This window comes from Neopelma chrysocephalum, unplaced genomic scaffold (genome assembly GCF_003984885.1).
Source record: "Neopelma chrysocephalum unplaced genomic scaffold, ASM398488v2 Primary Assembly neopelma1_97222, whole genome shotgun sequence".
NCBI lineage: Eukaryota > Metazoa > Chordata > Aves > Passeriformes > Pipridae > Neopelma > Neopelma chrysocephalum.
Window position 1 is genome coordinate 2682612 of NW_020925863.1, and position 19831 is coordinate 2702442.

Sequence of the window (19831 nt, forward strand, 5' to 3'; positions counted from 1 at the left end):
TGAGTGTCTCCTGTGTCCCTTTAGGGGCTGTGAGGGACACAGGGCGAAAAGGGTGCTCTGGACGGTCACCGAGGGGCCCTGAGGGTGCCCTGAGACGAGACGGGGTGGGGCAGAGCAGGGTGGGTTGGTCGCTGCAGCTGCGCTGCTTTTCCCGCTCCCCCCCCCCCCCAAGCCTCAGTGTCCCGCCGATCCCCCGGTCTGTTAGGCGGAAGCAAGCGAAAGGCGCTTTAGAGAAGCTCGATGAAAGGTTGTGGAGTCGTCGTAGGGCAGATTTTGAGCTGTTACAGAGGTAATACAGAGTGTTGAGCAACGGTGTCAGAGGGGCAGCAGGGTGTTTCAGTGGAGTTACTGAACGAAAAGCTTCTTGAACTCTGTCATTCTTGGTGAGGTAACACAGAGGAAACTGAGAGTTTCACAGACATAAAGCTGAGGGAACTTCGAAAGCACATCCAGGGGATGTTTTGAGGGAAGATCTCAGGTAAAGTGTGAGGGACAGACTGAAAATCTTAGAGGGAAAAGCTGAGTAGGGGACATTTTGGGGGTGAAATACGTGATGTCCTGAGTGTCACTGAGGGTTTTGAGGGTCACAAGAGGAGGAGGCCGGTGCCCCCCCTATCACTGAGGGAAAGGAGGAGGTCCTGTGTGTCACTGAGGGGGAGGCAGGTGCCCTATGTGTCGCTGAGGATCCATGAGGGCGAAGAGGGTGCCCCGAGGGGTGAGTGTCTCCTGTGTCCCTTTAGGGGCTGTGAGGGTGCTCACAGGGCGAAAAGGGTGCTCTGGAGGGTCACCGAGGGGCCCTGAGGGTGCCCTGAGGGAGATGAGACGGGGTGGGGCAGAGCAGGGTGGGTTGGTCGCTGCAGCTGCGCTGCTTTTCCCGGCTCCGCCCCCCCCCCCCCCCCCCCAGCCTCGGTGTCCCGCTCCTCCCCCGGTCTGTGGGACGGGAGCAGGTGAAAGGCGCTTTAGAGAAGCTCGATGAAAGGTTGTGGAGTTGCCCTAGGGCAGATTTTGGGCTGTTACAGAGGTAGGGATTGTTGAGCAGCAGGGGCAGCAGGGTGTTTCAGTGGAGTTACTGAGGAAAAAGCTTCTTGAACTCCGTCACCCTTGGTGAGGTAACACAGAGGGGACTGAGAGTTTCACAGAGGTAAAGCTGAGGGAACTTTGAAAGCACATCCAGGGGATGTTTTGAGGGAAGATCTCAGGTAAAGTGTGAGTGAGGTGAAGTGTCAGTGAGGTAGTGAATAAGGCATGAATGCCGCCGGTGACACAATCAAGTGCCAGGGCAGAATTAAGGTTTATTACAAAACAATTTGGTTTAAATACAGCGCTTAAACATGCCACATGATCTTCCAACCAATGACAATCAAGTATTGTGTGAGAACCCGGAAAACTACAACTCCCATAGTTCCTTGCCACATCCCCTCCTTCTCTAAATAATTAACAAGTTGTAAAACAATACATTTTTTAAACATTCTTAATGTAACTAATCTTATGTTAATTGTTTATAAAAACCAGGGCCTTTGGTCACAAGGCCTTTATTGAACTGTTTACAACTTTATTGCTTCGTGCAATATTCAAGCAACCTTGAATTACCCAGGGTTTGTAGATGTGTGGAACCTTTTATCTGAGGGTAATTTTGTGTGATTGGGTAAAGGCATCATCTTTATTTGGAAGGGAAATGTGTTGGGTTGTAGATGTTGTGTTTGAAGTAGTGTTGTTTGAGGTAGTGTTGTTCAATGAGTGTTTAAGATGTCTTGCTATAAAGTGTATTTGCATTCACACACACATACATATCTCCACTCAACTTTCTCATTCACATTCCAGGGGCCACCGTTTCATTCTCTCCTCACACTTGCATTCTTAAACCCTTTATTGTGTTTGAATCATGGAGTTTTGGTTTTGTATTGGTTACTGTTTGTGTGTTTCTTTTGGTTCTGTTGTATCATTTATTGCTTCTTTGTGATTGTTCCTGTTTTGAAGAAGTGTTAACGTAGATGTACACATATAGGGACCAGACCCATATCTCTTCCCCCCCCTTTTTGTGTTTTTGTAGCATGTTTCTCAATGTGTGGTGTGTTCCTTTTACTGTTGTTGGTTATGTTTCTTCAAATCCGGTTTCTTCACTCATTTTTTCTGGTGATTGTTTCTGTTGTGGGGGAGGGCAAATATAAGGCCTGACACATTTAGAAGGGATCCTTTGTAATTTGGTACCCTTGGATACACAGGCATATATCCTCCCTCAAGTTATGAGATCTACTGGTCCTGACCATTGCCTAGATATTAGATTTTTAATCATAACTGGTGCTTTGGAAGATGAAAGTATTTGAGTTTTATGTTGGTATTTATACCTGCTATGGTTTGTATCATCACAGTTTAAGAAATTTAGAACATATGATGCTTTCCATAAGCGTTCCTGGGGGCTATATACCAACTCCCCTCTTTTTTGCCCTTGAAGCATTTCTTTTAGTGTGCAATATGCTCTTTTTAAAATTGTTTGTTCTGTGGGTGAGCGCAGCATGTTTGTGGAATGGAATATCTTCTGATTTGTGAGATATGTTTTAGCTTTCGTTGAATAACATACAGGATCACTGTTTGTGTTTATTGTTTTTGGAATTTTTGAAATTGCAAACCAATTAAATTAGTATTTGGTAGTATCTTTTGCCTTTTTCTAGCCTGTTGTTGTATTATTCTGTTTGGAATGTGTGTGAATGGATGTGTCTTAGGTAAGAGTTAGATTTTGTGTGATTAACAAGGAATTATGTGGTATGTATTTTTCTAGGTAAATGAGGGTTAGTGAAATCTTGAAGGAAGGAGGCTTTGAGATGTGAAAGTAGCATAGCATGAATCAATTATAACATTCATAGGTTAATTACAAAACAATTTAAATGTCTTGCATATATGACTAAGTTGTAAAACTTTATATATAGAGTCCCGGTCCACGGTTTGTACCTTGTTCCATTGTCTTCTTTTGTTTGTCCAGATGTAGATGGTCTTAGTGTCCCATTTACTTATATTTCGTAGTCATTCTTTACTTTTAAAAACAATCTTAGCAAACATGTTAATAACAGTTCAGTCTATTTCAGATGAAAAGTGGGCAGGAATAGATGTGAGGATCAGGTGAATCTGTAGTTTTTGAAGCAATAGCAGTGAGTCACTCTATGTTATAGTGTCTTTTGCTTTTTGGCTGAAGGCTTTAAGGATCATCTTTCATTGTGTAGTTTTCTTTGTATTGGAGATTCCATTGTTGGTCCTGTTAAATTTTTTTTGGAACGTTTTACAGTCCCCATTTCTTGATAATATCAGTTAGAGCAACTTTAACCAGGTTTAATTCAGTCTCTCAGGTAGTTGTGATTTACAAGCAGCTATTTTGCACTCTTGTTGACATTATGTATGTTGTTCTGTGATAGCAAAATGTTTTGAGAATGTTTGAATGTAACAAATACGGGGATGTTTAAGGTTCTATACTTATTATTTGAATAACATTGTTAGGATAATTGCATGTATGTGGATGTATTTGAGAATTTAATAACTTCTAATAACTTTTATTTTTAATAATTCAAATAAAGGTACTGGGAAATTAATGAAAAAATAGGGAAAAAATTTTTAAAGCTCCAGTGTTCTGGTTTTGTGGAGGTAAACTTAAATGTTTTTGGTTAAAATGACACCAATTTACATAGTGAAAGGCAATAGCAAAAGCTTTTAGGCAACAAAGAGAATTTTTCTCTCTCTTTACACTATAAACAGAAGGTTTCAAATCTTCTTTTTCATCTTGAGTCCAGCAATTGATTGGTAATCAGCATGCAATCTATGCTGAAACAATCTGTGGGTAAATTTACTTAATTCAAATTTAGCTCCCTAGTAAATTGCTTATATTGCTCCACTTTTTATAATATGTGTAGTAATTTTGTTTGCTGATTGATAAAAGGTTTATCTTGCATTCTTTAGCATAGCTAGAAGAATATGAAACTGCTAAACCTAATGAAAGTTTTGTATCAGCCAGTTTTATATTTAAAAAATATGAATTAATGAATATATTGGGCTTTAAAATGGTGAGATGCTAAATTTTATTCCATGTGTAAATGTTTTTAAACTATTTTCTATTCTTAAGAAAACAATTTACAGTACTTTTAAGAAAAGTGATTTGAAAACAAAAAAAGAAAAAAACACAAATGTTAGAAGTAAAATTTATATTTTCTTGAAAATGTAAAATGCAGTGGTATGAGTGAATAGTTAATAAAGTTTCAGTTCGCTATGTTTTGCTTTCTTTTTCCCTTATTATGTAAGAAAGGAGATTTTGAGTAAGAGATAAGAGGGGTTTGCTTGTTGTTTTCCTCACCAAAAGTCACTTGTTTGTTTAGCCAAAGAGTTAGTAGGAAAGTTTTTATAGGAACAGGAATAGTGGTAGAAGATGACAAAATCTAATTCCACCCAGTTGTTAAGCAGTAAACCATTGTTATTATGTTTGAGGGGCAACACATTGTTTCTTTTTTTGCAAAGGCAATTATCCAAGAAGTGTTTTTTATCCTTTTCTTTAACTAAAAAGTAATTTGTAAAATCTTGGTTTTCAAAAATTCTAATCTTTTCCCACTCTGAGACAGGGGTAAAAAGTATGAAAATCCATCTTTCTCTAGGTTTGAGAGATTGATAGATTAGTGAAAGGGGTTTTGTACATAGCAAGGCTGTGTTTATATGGTTTTCTAGTGTTGTGTGTAAATGCATCACCTCTGTTTTAAGGAAAGGCCACTGTATCATGGATTTAGGGCTATTTGTTTCTTGGGCCACTTGTGGGTTTAGCTGCAATGAAACTGCCTTTGGGAAATATCCGCTGTTAATTGACTTCCTCTTTGACTGAGGCAGCCTCTGTTCTATAGAATGAGTGATTTCAGTGGGTCCAATGAAAACAGGGTTAATGTCTGGGCTATTGCTGGTTATGGTGTCTCTGTTTTGTTTTGGGGATGCTAGTTTAAGAAAACTTCTTAAACAGGTTTGGATGCTTTTTAAGAGCCATTGTGAGGTTACATCTGTTCTGTTGTTAAAAATGTTTGATATTCCTGTCTTTGCCTCCCATTCTAATTGTTTAATTTGGGTATAGGCCAATTTATGCATGTTTGTGTTTTGAATGGATTTGGAGGTGTGTATTGCTGTATGTTGCAGCCTTGTGGGGCATCTTTGGGCTTGTGTTTTATGAGGCATTTGTTTGTTTTGCTTTATCAAGGCTTTTGCAGTGACTGTGTGTAAAGGGTTATGTGTTTCTGCAGCTGAAATTGTAATTGGTTGTTTCTTTGCTACTTGTTTAGGTTTGGCTTTCCATGTTGTGCATGGTATACTGTCTAACAACATTTTAAAATAGTGAGAAGTAAATACTCGATTTAGGGTCCCTCCTAGTATTTCTATTCTTCCCCCCTGTAACACAAAAGAACCTTTTATAATAGTAGATAATTTGTCAATTAGTAAAGTTGTCCTTTTGTGACTTAGTAAGTTAAATATGGTAGCTGATAGTTGTATGTCTGCTGTGTTTTGCAATGTTACCTTTAGATTGTTGGTTGTGTCAGTAGGTGGACTGTGTTGTTCCAGCTGAAATTCTTGCAGCATAAAACCAACAGCTGCTATTGTTAGCAACATAGCCAATATATATATTGTCCATTTTAAACATTGGTAGCTTTGACTTCACTGATGGTCTCAGCTTGGGCAGGAATATGTTTTGTGTGCTTTCCCAGTCTGTATTCTCTTCTTCGAGCTGAAGTAGTAGCTGTAGTCATGTTTGCTGTTCTTCCTCTTCTGCAGGATCCAAAACTGCTTGTCTACTTTCTGGTTCTCTCATCTCGCTGAGTTCGGTTTGCCACAGCTGGGCTAAGATTTCTAGGGTGTCAAATTCTAATCTTCCTCCTCCATGAGGCCGTCTTGGGCATAGAAGCTGTTCTGAGGCTGGTGAGGGCTGTGGGTTGGTTTCTTGGTAGGAGTGCCATGGTGGTGTTTTAACTGTTGTGCATTTGTTGTCTGTTGGTTGAACTGGTGGTGATGGAAGAGGCACTTTAACTTCTACCTCATGACAGGAGTAAGCTGGCTGTGTCCATTGTTCTGCAGAAGTCTCACGGCCGCTATGCGGCCAAAGAGAGTTACTGGACACCCCTGACCACGCAACAGCAGTCCATCCATTGCTCCCTCATCGCAGCCCCTGCAGCTGACGCTGCTGCTGGTGCCCTAACCCAAGTGAAGTTCGTAGGGATTTGTGGAGGTGGGGGAGCCTGTAGGTGGGTGGGTGGGTGGGTAGTGGCATGGAGATCTCCCTCTGGGGGTGTAGGGATGTTTTCCTTCTTGGGGAGGAGCTGGTGTTTCTCAGGCTCAACTGTGTCGTCCTGCCTTGGCAGAAGCTGTCGGACAAGACAGAAGAGACTGGAGTGGAACTTCGAGGCAAGAGCCAAGAAGAAAAGTAGCAGCGTCGAGCTCAAGAGGGGGCACAACAGAGACCCTCTGGGCAAAGGCCCCTCCCTGTCATCCCCGGGGCAGGGATCCCTAAGAGTCCGGCGGGCAGCTTCTGGCTGCACTGGCTGGCTTGGCCAGCACCTTTGGTGCCTGCTGGCGGCCCCCTGCCATAGTGGCCCCCTGTAGGTGGGGTGTGTCATAGCCTGTGTCCCTTGCCCCTCGGCACGCTGAGGTCCTTCTGGCCCGTGCCCAGCCCGGGGGCAAGTCTGAGGCTCGCCGCTCCTGCTCGGCGGGAGGGATGGCTCCGCACTTGTTGGCGCAAAGAGTTTGCTCCCTTTTCTGGGACATTTCCCATTTATGTCGCTGTCCCGTCGGTGTGAGTGAGCGAGCGAGCGAGCTGGTCCCTTCTGAAGCCCCCGTAGAGATGTAGGCAGCTTAGGTTAAACTTCCCAGGAGCGAAAGAGGGGCTCTGTGTAGCAACCCGAGGTCGCTCTCTTAGCTGGTGGGCGGAGAGACGCGGCCCAGCCTTGCCCCTTCTTCCTGAGGACGGAGCGAAGCCCTTTAGTGGAATTGCGGGCACCACGACCCGCCTGTAGCCAGGGCCTGGCCGTGTTTCCCCCGCTGCGGGGCTGCCTGTCCTGCTGGTGACGTGCCAGCATGGGCCCCCCCCCGTCCTCGGAGCTGGGGCCCTGTCCCTCTCCCGCCCTTAGGCCACGAGGCCGTTGTTGGGTGTCCCGGGCCTTGGGGGGTGGTGGCCCCGTCAGTGGGGCTTTGTACGTCCCCCCTGCCCGGCGGGCGGTTGGAGGGACTCCCTGTAATCAGGTGGGTGTCCCGCAAGGTCCCCCGGCACGTCCCGCACTCCAGCGCCACTCACGCTGCGCATTCGTACAAAAGGAACAAACACAATTTCCGCTCAAACCAAGGCCGTGCCGACGTCAGTTACCGGGAGCCTCCGGAGCGCCCGAAGGGGCGGGTGCGGCAGCAGCCCCTAAAGGTGGCGTGGAGCGCTGGGAGAGGCCGCGGGGGGCGGGGGCACGTCCCGCGGCTGCGACCTGGCGGGGAAGGGACCGCCGGGCCGCCCCGTCCGGCACCGCCGCTGACACTGCTCCGCCACCGCCCCTCGCCCACAATATTAACATTATAAATCCAGGATTTAATCCAGAGCACCACAAGCTCCCAAGTGCGGGAGATTTCCATAGTTTTTTTATTTTCTCTTTTTAACTCAGAACGTGTTCATGCCTTGTGCGAGCACCCCAATTCTGTCCCATCCACCTGAGCTGGGCAGGTGAGGCCAAGGCTCCCATTCTTTCTGGGGAATCATTGTCCAAGCACATCGATGCTCTTTCTGGGCAGCACCTGGAAACAACTTGGAAAGGGCAAAAAGAAAATGGTGTCTCCTGTTTGAAAAGGAGTGTCTATAAACATAAATTTTGGACCAGTAATGCAGCCATTGAAGGAGGGGAAAAGCAACCGAGCAGTACTTTTATTACACACAATAATCAAAACCAATAAATGCTAAAATGGACTTTATTGAGCTGCAACACCAGGATGGTCACAGGAGGCAAAGGTGAGCGGAGCACCAAAGCAGCACCTGGGGGTCTTGTTGGAGGAACACAATCTTACCAAGTTATGAGCCAGGGCATGGCATTTGGGACAACACCTGCTGACTGGAAAGGATTCAGGCCCCAGGGCTCAGTCTGCAGCTGGCAGTCGATGCATTACCAACCATCTCAGCCATTCTGTCCAAAACGCCAGCTCTCTCCTCTCTACATTGCCTCCCACCTTCCTACATAAAACAGTGGCTATGTCCCCTCTAAATTACCCCAGGTTTTCAGCTAAAAGGGTATACAAAGGGTATATCAGTTACAGTTTGCAACCAGGCAACTAATATAGGTTTTGTTATGCAAGTGCTTTTAATGACAGACAATGTGCTTTTAAACAGAGAAGTCTTGGCTTCAGCATCTCAGCTCTTTCAGTATATAAACAAGGCCACAAGTGCTGCTAGGCGAAATGCTTGGAAACTAAGCAGGTTTTTTTAAAAATTTAAATTGTAAGGAGAAAAAATGTACTGATGTGTCTACTCAACAATGAGAAAACGTGAGCAGATTAGCACACATTGTAGAATGCTTTGAAATAAACAACTGAATAATAAGTGGCTAAGGAATAAAGAGACAAAGAAGAAGAAAAAAAAGAGAATGAGCAACTGAATAATAAATAGAAAATAGAAGAGATCTAAAGGGGGGAAAAGCGAACATAAGCAAAGATAAATGAGCTTGTGAAGTAGAGAATGCAGAAAGAAGAGTGAAAACTGATTTCTCACAGAATTAGAGTCCACCAGACTTAAAAAAGAGTTCTGCCATAATTTCAAACTAAGGTACACAGAATTTGACATCTAAGCCTAAATGTCAACACTAAAATCAGTGGTTTTATTTCAAGGGGATTGGCCTCTTCTCCTAGGAAACTAGTGACAGGACAAGAGGAAATGACCTCAAGCTGTGCCAGGGGAGGTTCAGGTTGGACATCAGGAAGAATTTGTTCACTGAAAGGTTGGTTAATCATTGGAACGGGCTGCCCAGGGAGGTGGCAAAGTCACCATCCCTAGAAGCATTCAAGAAATAGTGCCATGATTAGTTGACAGGGTGACATTTGGTCAAAGGTTGGATTTGATTATTGTGGAGGTCTTTTCTAACCTTAATGATGATTCTATGATTTTGGTAAACAAACAGATCTGTAGGTTGGAAAGGAAATGAAAGTTTATAATGCAATAACCAGTCAAGTTAAACTTGATGGTTTGGAAGAGGAACACAAAGATTGCTTAGTTAAATTTAAAAGGCCTCCTAATTTCAAATGCTTTATCCTTTCTTTTGAAAGGTAAAATAATCAGACCTCATTATACAATATGATATCTGTAAATATAAGGTAGATTTTTTAGAGATATCGAATAGCTCTGACATCCATCACTATTGAATTAGAAGAGCTAAAAATAATCAGTTTAAGGATCAGTAATATTGATTTCAGAATAGCAAAAGAAAGGGCTCTCACATATACATATTGTATAAGGTTGTCACTCTTATTAGGGGAATTAAAACACAGAGGGAAATATGTTTAATCACTGTGCAAATGCTTGAGCAGGAGGAAGAGAGAATTGTTTTAAGGAATTTTTATTTCTTCAGGCATAAATATGAGACAAAATATTAATAGAGGTTTCACTAAATTGAACTTACGTTTGTCACATGTGTATTTTCTATGTTTAAAATATGCCAGCAGAAATATAAGATGGATATGGCAGAAAGCCAGACAGGAATGAAGCAGCAAAAAGTTCTAGAAAGAAGCATTAGGATTAAGCAGCTTTAATTATAGCACTATTTGCTTTTTTCCACTAGGATTCTTAATCAAAACAAAACACTTTTTCCCTTGATCCTTCATTGTTATTGCATGCACACATACATGTGCAATAGTTAATTAGTGCAAAAGTAGCACGGAGCTCGTTTCCTCCCAGTCTAATCTCGGATTGTGATTAGTGAAGAATATAAAATAATGTGCCTGCAAAAGTAGGAAATATCTTTATATGTTTTAATTCCAATGGAAAGCAAAATCAAAGTTGTATGTGTGTGCTTTATAGCGTTTCTTCAATGTTTCCTCTTTCTTTGAGAAGCAGTCTCTCTGTAGCAAAGTTTTCTACTGGCTTGGAAGGTACTCTGGCAACAAAAGCTTGAAAGAAATACTTCTGGACTTCAGTAAAGCTTTTGATATGCTATCACCTGGGATATCATGCACATGGAATAAAATGAGGACCAGGAGGAAAAATCTGATGTGACTGAAGAGCTGCTTGGAGAGCAGATGATAAGGTATATGGAGAGGTACTTACTAACTGGAGGAGTTCCTTAAAGATCTGTGTTGCAGTGGTCCAAAGTAATAAAATAGTATGGTGATGAAACTGCCTGGAGAAAAGCAAGCTGGAAAGCATTATTAGGGTATTAGACATAAAAAACCCAAATTATTTTGTTTAGTAAAATTATAGAAGGAAAAGTAAGTTTAATAACACTAGCTGTTAATGCACATTCCAGGTTTAAATATAAGCACTTCAACTGTACAACAAATAGTTGTACAAACTGAAGGTTCTCATTGTTTGATAATGAGTAGATTATCTGAATGCATATTTATGCATCCCAGTTAACTGGGAGTCATGAGTGTGCCAAGGGCATGAATAAACACAGTGGCCTTACTGTGTGTCAAACAGTCTGGTTTGAGCAGATGTGTATAGCACTAAAACTATCTGCGTTCAAAGCACTGTTAAGTTTTTACCTGAAATACTGCATATGATTCTGGAAAACTGATTTCAAACTAGAGTGGAGAGGAGCTGTGGTATCTAACAGTGGTGGCAGGAATACTAGCAGCTAGCATGGAGTGGTCCATGAAGAGATGATGCCCACAGAGCACAGCAGAGCTATGCTGCCTTGCTAGCTCAGTCCTGGAAGCTGTACTGTGTACCCACAGTGGGACGCAGACAGAAATGCAATGCTTTAACTTACTCTTTAAACTGTAGTGGAAAGTCAAGGTGTTTTTAAAGAGCCTGGTAACTAACTGGATTTGTTTCAAAAATTAGCTTCTGATAGATTCTTGTGATGCGGTGTAATGTTCTGCTGTGGAGGTGACTCAAGGGTTTCCCACTTTTCGATTTGCTCTAGAAGGGGTGCTATTGCCCCAAAGCCCAGCCCATTCCTGTCCTGTACTGTGTGGAAAGGTTTTTGCAATGGTGTCTGTACAGAGGGATCATCAAGCTTCTCAGACACCATCTCTGCTCTGCTATGCCTCAGAGACATTCAGCTCAGGTCAATGTTTTACCTAAAGAGGGTTAAATAAAAAGATCTATTTGATTCTGTATTGATATCAATGAATGACTCGGTGTTGCATTAAGCAGTAACTCCTTGGGCAGCACATCTTTGTTTCAGTTGATTTCTGTAATAGTTTTGGCTAGTATTGCTTTCTCTCACCTTTCAGGATTGAATCTGTCATGCCTGTTAACTGTCCCTTGATACAGTTTTGTGTGTCATAAAGGGCCTTGAAACTGAATTTGATGTACTTGAGAATAATCTTAATTCTTTTATCCCCCTTGTGTGCAATTTAAGGAAACAATGGTATCTGTTAAAAATTTAGAGGAGAAAAGCAGTGGATTTACAATCCCTGAGAGAAGGTTGTAAACTCTTACTGGGGTGCTTATAAAAGGACATTATCACATCTGAAAAGCAGAGGCAGTAGAAAACAACCGTCAGAGCTGTAACCTTCAGGCTACCTTCTCTCCTTGAGGAAACCAGTTTTGTATAACCTATATTTTTTATGCAAGAAATTTTTTTTTTCCTCTTGTTTGACTTTTTTAAATTATCATTTCAGATATAGTGGTGGTGCAGTAGAGCAGACACAAATAGCTTTGCAAATAACAATCCTAACCCTGCACCGATTGGCATCCAGTGATATCAAATTTTTGATAGCTAGAGAGAGAGAACTAAAAAGACTTTTAACAGCATATGAATGCCTTATGGTTTTAAGTTAGAATAGTTGAATGTGTGCGTGAGCCTCAAGCTAGGTGTGCCAGGGCTGGAAGGCAGCATAATTGCATTGCATAGCCTGCTCTAAGATAAATTAATTGTCAATCTCAAGCAAGTTTTTGCTGGCCTTGCTTTCACATTGCAAAAAAGGAAATCATCCTACTTCACACTTTTTTTGGTGACATTAGAAGAAAAAAGATAGGAATGAGATGCAAAGACTCAGCCATCTAGTGTTGTGGATTCTTCAGGCTGTGAGTGCTGGTAACAAGGCTCAAATCAAGGACCAGGGAGGGGTAGCTGGTGGAGATATGCTATCTATAATATATAGAGGGAACTGCTACTTCTACTGATACAAAATAGATTCATATGAAGGAAAGAGACATAAGTCACCTGTTTACCTGGCTGTTTCCAAATATTAGTGGCCATTACTATACCTTTTTCCTGGGCAGCTTAGCCACTCACTTTTAAGCATTCATGGCATTGCCTTTATGGAGTATTTTATGCTTTGTCAACAAAACATATTCAAAAGATATTTGACAAATTATCATTGAAGATAACACTGAGGATAATCCAGTGTAGTTGCAATTTCTCTCTATTAAGAAAGAAAGGAAAATAATTTTAATGTTAGCAATTTTGCTTAGAATTACATAGCACACTATAATATTATAAAGGTTGTCTGCCCAGATACCTCACTATCTATGTGATATGACATCACTGAATTATTTGACTAAATTGGTTAATATGATAACAGAAAGGAGTCTCATTAATACCTTTCTATCGTATTTAAGAAGAATCCTGAGACTGAAAACTTTATGTGCAAGCTGGAAAAGTGTTGTACTCACACCAGGAATTAAGATATCTCTTTGGTTCTTCTGGTCTTCTAATGGTCTAATATTGAAATTCCAGCTGTGTGAAAAGCTTGTACCACTTTGTAATTCTGCCTTAAAAGAGCTGAATATTTTTGATGTTCAAAAAATAATAGTCTTTCCCTGAAGAAGCTGTTAGGTGTCTTTTTTCTACATGTTTTTTCCCCCCAGTGTTTCAGTTCTTTCTGATCTTCAAATCTGTAACAGTTAATATTGTCTATTAACTTGATTTACATCAGATAAATGGTGATCCTTTTATAAAGCAAAGCCATCCAAATGTAACTGAAGGTATTGCTTCTTGGAAATACTTGAAGTTAACAACCCATTCTTAGCTGAAATGAAATGTCCTTTATTGACACTCACCACCATTTATGTTCATCATTCGATTCTTATTACAAAGATAGTTTACTCATAGGCAAAAAAAATATAAATATTTGAACATCAGTAAACGTCTTCTGATTTGTGATTGACTTTCTGATAGAGAGAATTTACTGTGCTAGATTTATGGATCAGCAACTCTTTTTTAAGAGAATTGACCCCTCTTTTACTAGGCATTGTTTGCATAAGGATTTTTTAAAATCATTTGTTGTATGCCTCTACCAACAATTTTGTTGCTTGAGCAGAGAGGCAGAATCACCTCCCTCATCCTGCTGGCCGTGATTCTTTTGTTGCAGCCCAGGATATGGTTGGCTCTCTGGGCTGCAAGCGCCCGTTACAGGGTCATGTTGAGCTCCTCATGCTGCTGCTTCTCATTGTTAAGCTTCTTGTGTTGCTTTGGTGTTGCTCTAGGGCCAGGATTGGCCTTGCTTTTTCCTGTATGCACATAAAACTGGCTCAGTAGTATCCTCTACTTTCTTCATCTATGGCATCTTCTGTAGCAAGGAGTCTGTAATATTTTCTGTAATATAATTTCTATCAACCCAGAGCTTCTCAAACTATAGAAATCTGTAGACTGAGACCTTTAGATTTTGTTTATGAAAACGACTTAAATAAAAATAGCTTCTGTAATCCTCATGTCCATATCTGGTAGAAGCTGTATCTTACTTTTAGGGAAGATGCAGTTGATTTTCACATTAGTTTTACAAAATATATGAGGTACGCATTAATTTTCATCTCTGGACTCACATGAGTAATTCCAGATGCACTGCATTTATGCAGCAGCTGTGTGAGACGTGGTCTTCCAGAGAATACTGATTGGTGCACGCTAGAAATTCCATAAGGAGGGAATAATAAGGATAAAGATTAGGTATCAAACCTATTAAATTGTATTTCACCACTAAAGAATTATCACAGAGAAAACCTGAAAATGAAATTAATAGGCAGTACGTATTTGACTTTTTAGACAGAAACATTGGAAATTTTTTCTGTAATTTTGCCTTTGTTATATGGCACAGAGAGGCTCTCTAGTAAGAAAAAATGTATTATAATGCATTCGAGTATCCCTTTTAAGAGAAACAGCTGAAGCTTGACATATATATGTTCTTGAAACATGGTCATACACACTAAGCCTCTCTGCTGGCATATCTGCAACACTTAAAGTTGTTGCAAATAATTTGAGGTTTAGTATGATGAATCCTCTATTCTAATCCTCAGAATCCTCTATTCCAAGCATGTATGATAAATAAAGAAGAATCAGTTTGGTTGCAAAGATGTCTGAATCTCAACACAAAAGCACTGTAGAAATGGTTACCCCAGGTAACGAGTCAATAACAACCTGAGCCATTTTATATATTTATTAATATATTTCCTTTTTTTCAGTATATAAAATAAACTGGGTTTTGGGGGGCAGACCTTTTCAACCAGTTAACACTCTCTAACTGTATTTATTTGAGATAGACTCAAAGCATGACGTGGACCTGGACACTGGGCCTGGAGTGGTGGTCAGAATCTGAATCATGTAAATGGTCTTCAGCTTAGCTATAAAGAGAACAAAGTGAGAATCACGAATCCAAACTCATTATAATTTTGAGATACTTGAAACTGAAGAGATTTTTATTGTGCCTTTAACTTATGACTCCTGATCTTTTATTTCTGTAGTGTTCTCTTAATTAAAGATCTCAATCTTTCACAGAAGTGGTATTTATTCCTTATATGAAAACACTGCATGAGTGACTTTCTGTAATAAGACTGATCTGGAAATATGTATCATGATCTATTCCCCTAAACTGCACTATTTGTACAATCTCTAAAATCGTGGGGGTTTTTTCATAACCCTTAGAAAATATAGGATATTTCTTCCTTACCACTGGATTCCTTGATATACTTCACATATATCTTACTGTACCTTATGGCATACCTTGACTCCTGTGGGATATTCTGGTTCAGGCTGAACTTTAGTCATCTCAGCTGTCCAGAGTCATTGTCTTTTCTATCTCCTCGTCTTTAATATCTTCCAGTGTGAAGTGTCAACTGCTCTGACTTGTGATTGGTTATTCTAAATTATTTTTCTGCTTTTATTCAGTTATTTTCATCACCACTGTATTATGTGCCTCCAGGGAACACCTGGTGCTTTGGGTACAGTGCTTTGCATGTGAATTAGACTATTCTGTTCTGTATGAATTTTTGTAATGTGTTTATTACCTCAGGATCTGGGCACCTCCCAGTGGTACATTAAGTAACCAAATCTGTCACAGCTTATTTGCTTCCTTTTACGCTCCTTAGATTTGCAGTAGAATATTTTCCTTTGGTATAGTTTTCTGTTGCTATTTTTTAAATGTGAGACATGTTTACTTGTGCTACAGAGAGATGAAATAGTTGTCTCTTGCACTTGGGGCAGAAGTGTTGAGTTCTTGGATCCCAGAGATATTCATCCTAAAGTAAATTTCCAAATAAATACCAATTGCCTGGCTTTCACAAAGGCAGAATTGTGACTTTTTTAGTAGAAAGGCAATAATTACTACTACAGGATGATATAGAAATACAACTTTTGGCTACTCAGAGAGTCCTTTTAACCATGAAATTCACAGTATTTTACTGATGATCCTTAATGGAAAAAAAAAATAAACCAACTAACTTGCCATGTAGCAGTGTGCCTAAAAATGTTTCCTGGATGTCAAATCTAATTTCTGTCATAGATAATGTAGTCAACAATATTGCTTAGAAAAAGGGAAAACTTTTGTTTCTTAAAAAAAGTTTTCCTTTCCTTGAGTTCTCTAATAAATTTAGTAGTGGCTATCTTTTGCAAATGCAGTTATATATGCAAGTTACAGCCTATTCACTATGATGTTTTCTTCAGATGTACTGTATTGGCTTCATCATTGTTATACACTTATGTGCACTGGTATTATCAAATGTGACATACTCAAAATGTGAAATAACTATAACGAAAACACAGATGAATACTAGAAACTAATCTTTTTTTCATGAACGTGATGCATTATTTGTTTTCCAGATTTTTGAGTTAAAATATTATGGGGTAACTAATCGATTCATGGCTCTCAGAGGACTAAATCAGAACTGGGTTTGCATTTGTTATCTGATAAGGACTGTTGATGGTATCGTCTCTCTCCATCCCCTGAATAGTGAACACGAAGGCTCTTCCTGCTCAGAAAGGCTTATTACTGTTAGATTGGCTTCTAAACCAAGCTAATGCAGGTCACAAAGTGTAGTAAATTGGCAGCTGCTCTAACTGATGAAAAAAATAATTGCAGTGTGAGGCAGGAGAAGTTCTAAACTAATTTTTCCTTAGCAGAAAATAGGTGTTATGAATTGCCGAGAAAGCTATGTTAAAGTAACCTTGAATTTTTGCCTTGAAGCCAAAAACAGCTGGAATTTTTAGTCATGGTAATGGCTACATCTGAACAGTTGCATAATGAAGCTTCAACATCTAAAGAAGTTTCATGCATATCCCCCACCCAATTCAAAGGTGTTATTTTTCCAGGAAGGAAGCCTATATAGCTAGGGCTTTGTTTTGCACCCTTCAGAATGATGTCCTTGAGACCTTTTTAATGCTTTGATGTGGGCTAGAATGGTGAAAGCTGTGTATCTGAAATTGGCACATAATATTTAACTTCAGGAAATCAAAATCAGGTTATTGTAATTTCAGAAGGGCTAACATTGAGATCTCAGCATTTATTGTCAGTATAGTCAGGAAATGAAAAAAAAATCAGGTAATTTTGAATATTTTTCTCAAATTCTTATATGTAAATAAAATATGTCACTTGCTAATTGGACAGTATATGCAAATTAGAGCACAAAATATGAAGAAATATTTAAGTAATTATTCATATTGCCTTATATTATGAAGATCACAGTCTATTGGTGGGAAAGTAAATGTGAGTAGGGTCAGAAGGTTTTAAATATATTGCTAACAGGTAAAAGACTTGATATAATCTGAGGAGCAAAATTGCTTGGTTTCTTTCATCTCTGTGATTTTCAGTGACCGAATATGAATTGTAAATGTTTAGATGATTGCTAGGCAGCATAATCTCATTGCGTATTCTTCACCAATTCTAGCGATAATACCTTTTAAAATGCCTGCAGATTGTTTTATCGTAAACTTCAGTATAATTTCCTTTCTACAAGACATAACATTTTGGTCTAGTAGAAGGAATACTTTCAAAAACTGGGGTAAATATCTGATGCAGCTTAAGGATACACCCTGAAGCAGAACGTAGTATTTGCATAAGAAATGACTGACTTATCACATAAATTTTCCTGTGTAATTTGCTATTTTGCCTCCAAGGGGCATGTAAACCTGAAAGAGAGAGAAGTCAAATGTAAAAGAGGCATTTCTGCTCAGAAAGAGCAGTCTTATCTGAGGGCTTAGTATGTTGTATTCTGATAGGAAGGGGTTTGTCTCTCTGGGATGCATGGAAAATTTTGTAGGCAACTTGTGCAACTTCTTAGTTAATGTATTGAAAATGTATTCCCTGTTATGTTATGCTGCAAAAGTGTGATATCGTTACATGTCCTTTTGCTTCTTAGAAACTGAATTTCAGCATCAAGGATATTAAAGATGACAGAAGTCTTTCTATACAGTTGAATTGCTAGGAGCTGGTAATGGTTTATCAGAATATTGTATCCTGTTTTAATGTAGTGTAAGAAATAAGCTATTTTTAAAAGAATGAAGAACTTATATGCATGAGGTAAAAATGTGAAGTAACTACAGTCACCCATATCATTCAAGGTGCATACAGGAAAAGATTGAAGAAAAATAGTGACTAGATGATGTTGAGCGTGAACTTAGATTACTTGGAGCTGCACATGCAGCTCTAAATTAATATCAGCAATAAAAGAAAAGTATAAAATGGATGAGCTGGTGGAGCTTGATACAAAGCATCACTGTTTTAAATAGTGCTGGTTGTGGCCAGGAAAATTATAAAGTATCTTTCCACTTATTATGTTGTGTTAATCACATGGGCTATTTGAGAGGAACATAGTTGTATGCCGGGGACCCCTGGTGGTCTAGTGGTTAGGATGCGGCGCTCTCACCGCTGCGGCCTGGGTTCGATTCCCGGTCAGGGATACTCCCCCGGGCAGATGGAGCTCGTCAGCCCTGTAAGGCCATCCATCTATGAGAAGGTCACTCTAAACAAACCTACGTCCTGTGGACCTCACTGCCATTGTCCAAGCTCACTTGGCCCCGGCAGATGAACCTTAGGATTAAAGGGTGGGCTCAGTTCAGCGCATGCTGTGTCTCACCTAAAAAATCCATTGCGCAGGCTTGAAAGGTAAAAGACCTTTCCCAAAATCTTCGTTCGCGAAGACTGGCCATACTAGTTGTATGCCATTGGTGAAATGTCAATGTGATGCCTCTCCTACTGTTGACAATTGAAGGGTTTCACGTGTGTAAGCCAATGTTCATTTAAAATCATTTAAAAAGGACATCAAGTTCAGTGAGCAGCAGATCAGATTCTTGCTCATTGGCCATCAGAGACGTTTTTATCATTGATTCTCATTTGCTTTTCTCAGTCAATAAACTACACACAGCACTATCTGAAATATCCCTCTTTGCTAAGGTCAAGTGTCTTCCACATGTCATCAAGTTCATGACATGAATGGGTCAGAGGTGATTGCTGAAGAAAGGCAATGATCACCTGGGATTCATTTAAGGAACTTGAGGTTAGAAAGCACAAGGAAGGGTTTCTTTAGGAATTAATTTTTAAATTGATACTTATTAAATTCAGTGAAGGATAACCAGGGTGCATCACTGATCTCTTTCTCTGTGCAGTGTGCATATTTCTTCGCGTTTATTCAAACCGTTGAAAGCCAGGAAGATGCTATTTCTGTAGGATTGCCTGTAGTCATACACTGGAGAAAACTTATGCAACTGTCAGCATCCATTTTGTGGCTGTAATCTATTTGTAAGATGCAGACTGTGTTTTCTACTTATTTGGCATTTATGCAGAACTTGGTGCATAAGCACTTAAACTCCACGTGTTCCCAGTGGAGTCAGTGGGCTTACCTCAATGACACAGAAAGGAACATGTAGCTCTTGAAGTATCTTCAAAATGGTATTGTCTGTGTGACATTACAGTCTCGGTTTGTACAGTTGTTGTGCTCAAACCACAGTGCTCAATAAAGAGAGGTTCTGTTGAATAGCTGGAAAGAGTCTTTCTGGACAGGATTTTGAGAACCATGCCGTGTTGGTCTCTGCTGGAAACCATATTTTGCATATCTTATAATAGCAGCACTTTCTGTCAGTGCCAGAGCTGTTGTAGTCAGTCATCATTCATGGAAATGTAAAATCTTTGTAATGCCAAGTGGTAAAAGGACAATGACACCAGACTCTTTGCAGTGCATGAAACATGCATATCCTAAACATATGGAAATGTCTGTGGCTGCAGATGGCCATCTCTGGCTCCTTTTAAAGTGAGTACTTGATCATTTATGCATCAGAATGTGTTTCACTAGAAACACTGTAAGATGGTACAATATAATATTCTTTCTGTCATTAGGTTGGGCATGAAGTCTCAGTGCTACCAACATATATTATGAGGCAAAGTGATCCACCAAAGAATAAAATCAGACTTCGCCTTATTAAATGGATGATAAAAT

General features: G+C 40.1%; 1 long non-coding RNA gene across 1 annotated transcript; it reads left to right on the forward strand.

Moving 5' to 3' along the window:
• The first annotated feature begins 1029 nt into the window (after nt 1–1029).
• LOC113961507 lies at nt 1030–6464 on the forward strand. The gene is made up of 2 exons (XR_003532326.1): nt 1030–1109; nt 6366–6464. It is a non-coding gene; the product is annotated as an uncharacterized LOC113961507 (long non-coding RNA).
• The last annotated feature ends 13367 nt before the right edge of the window (nt 6465–19831 follow it).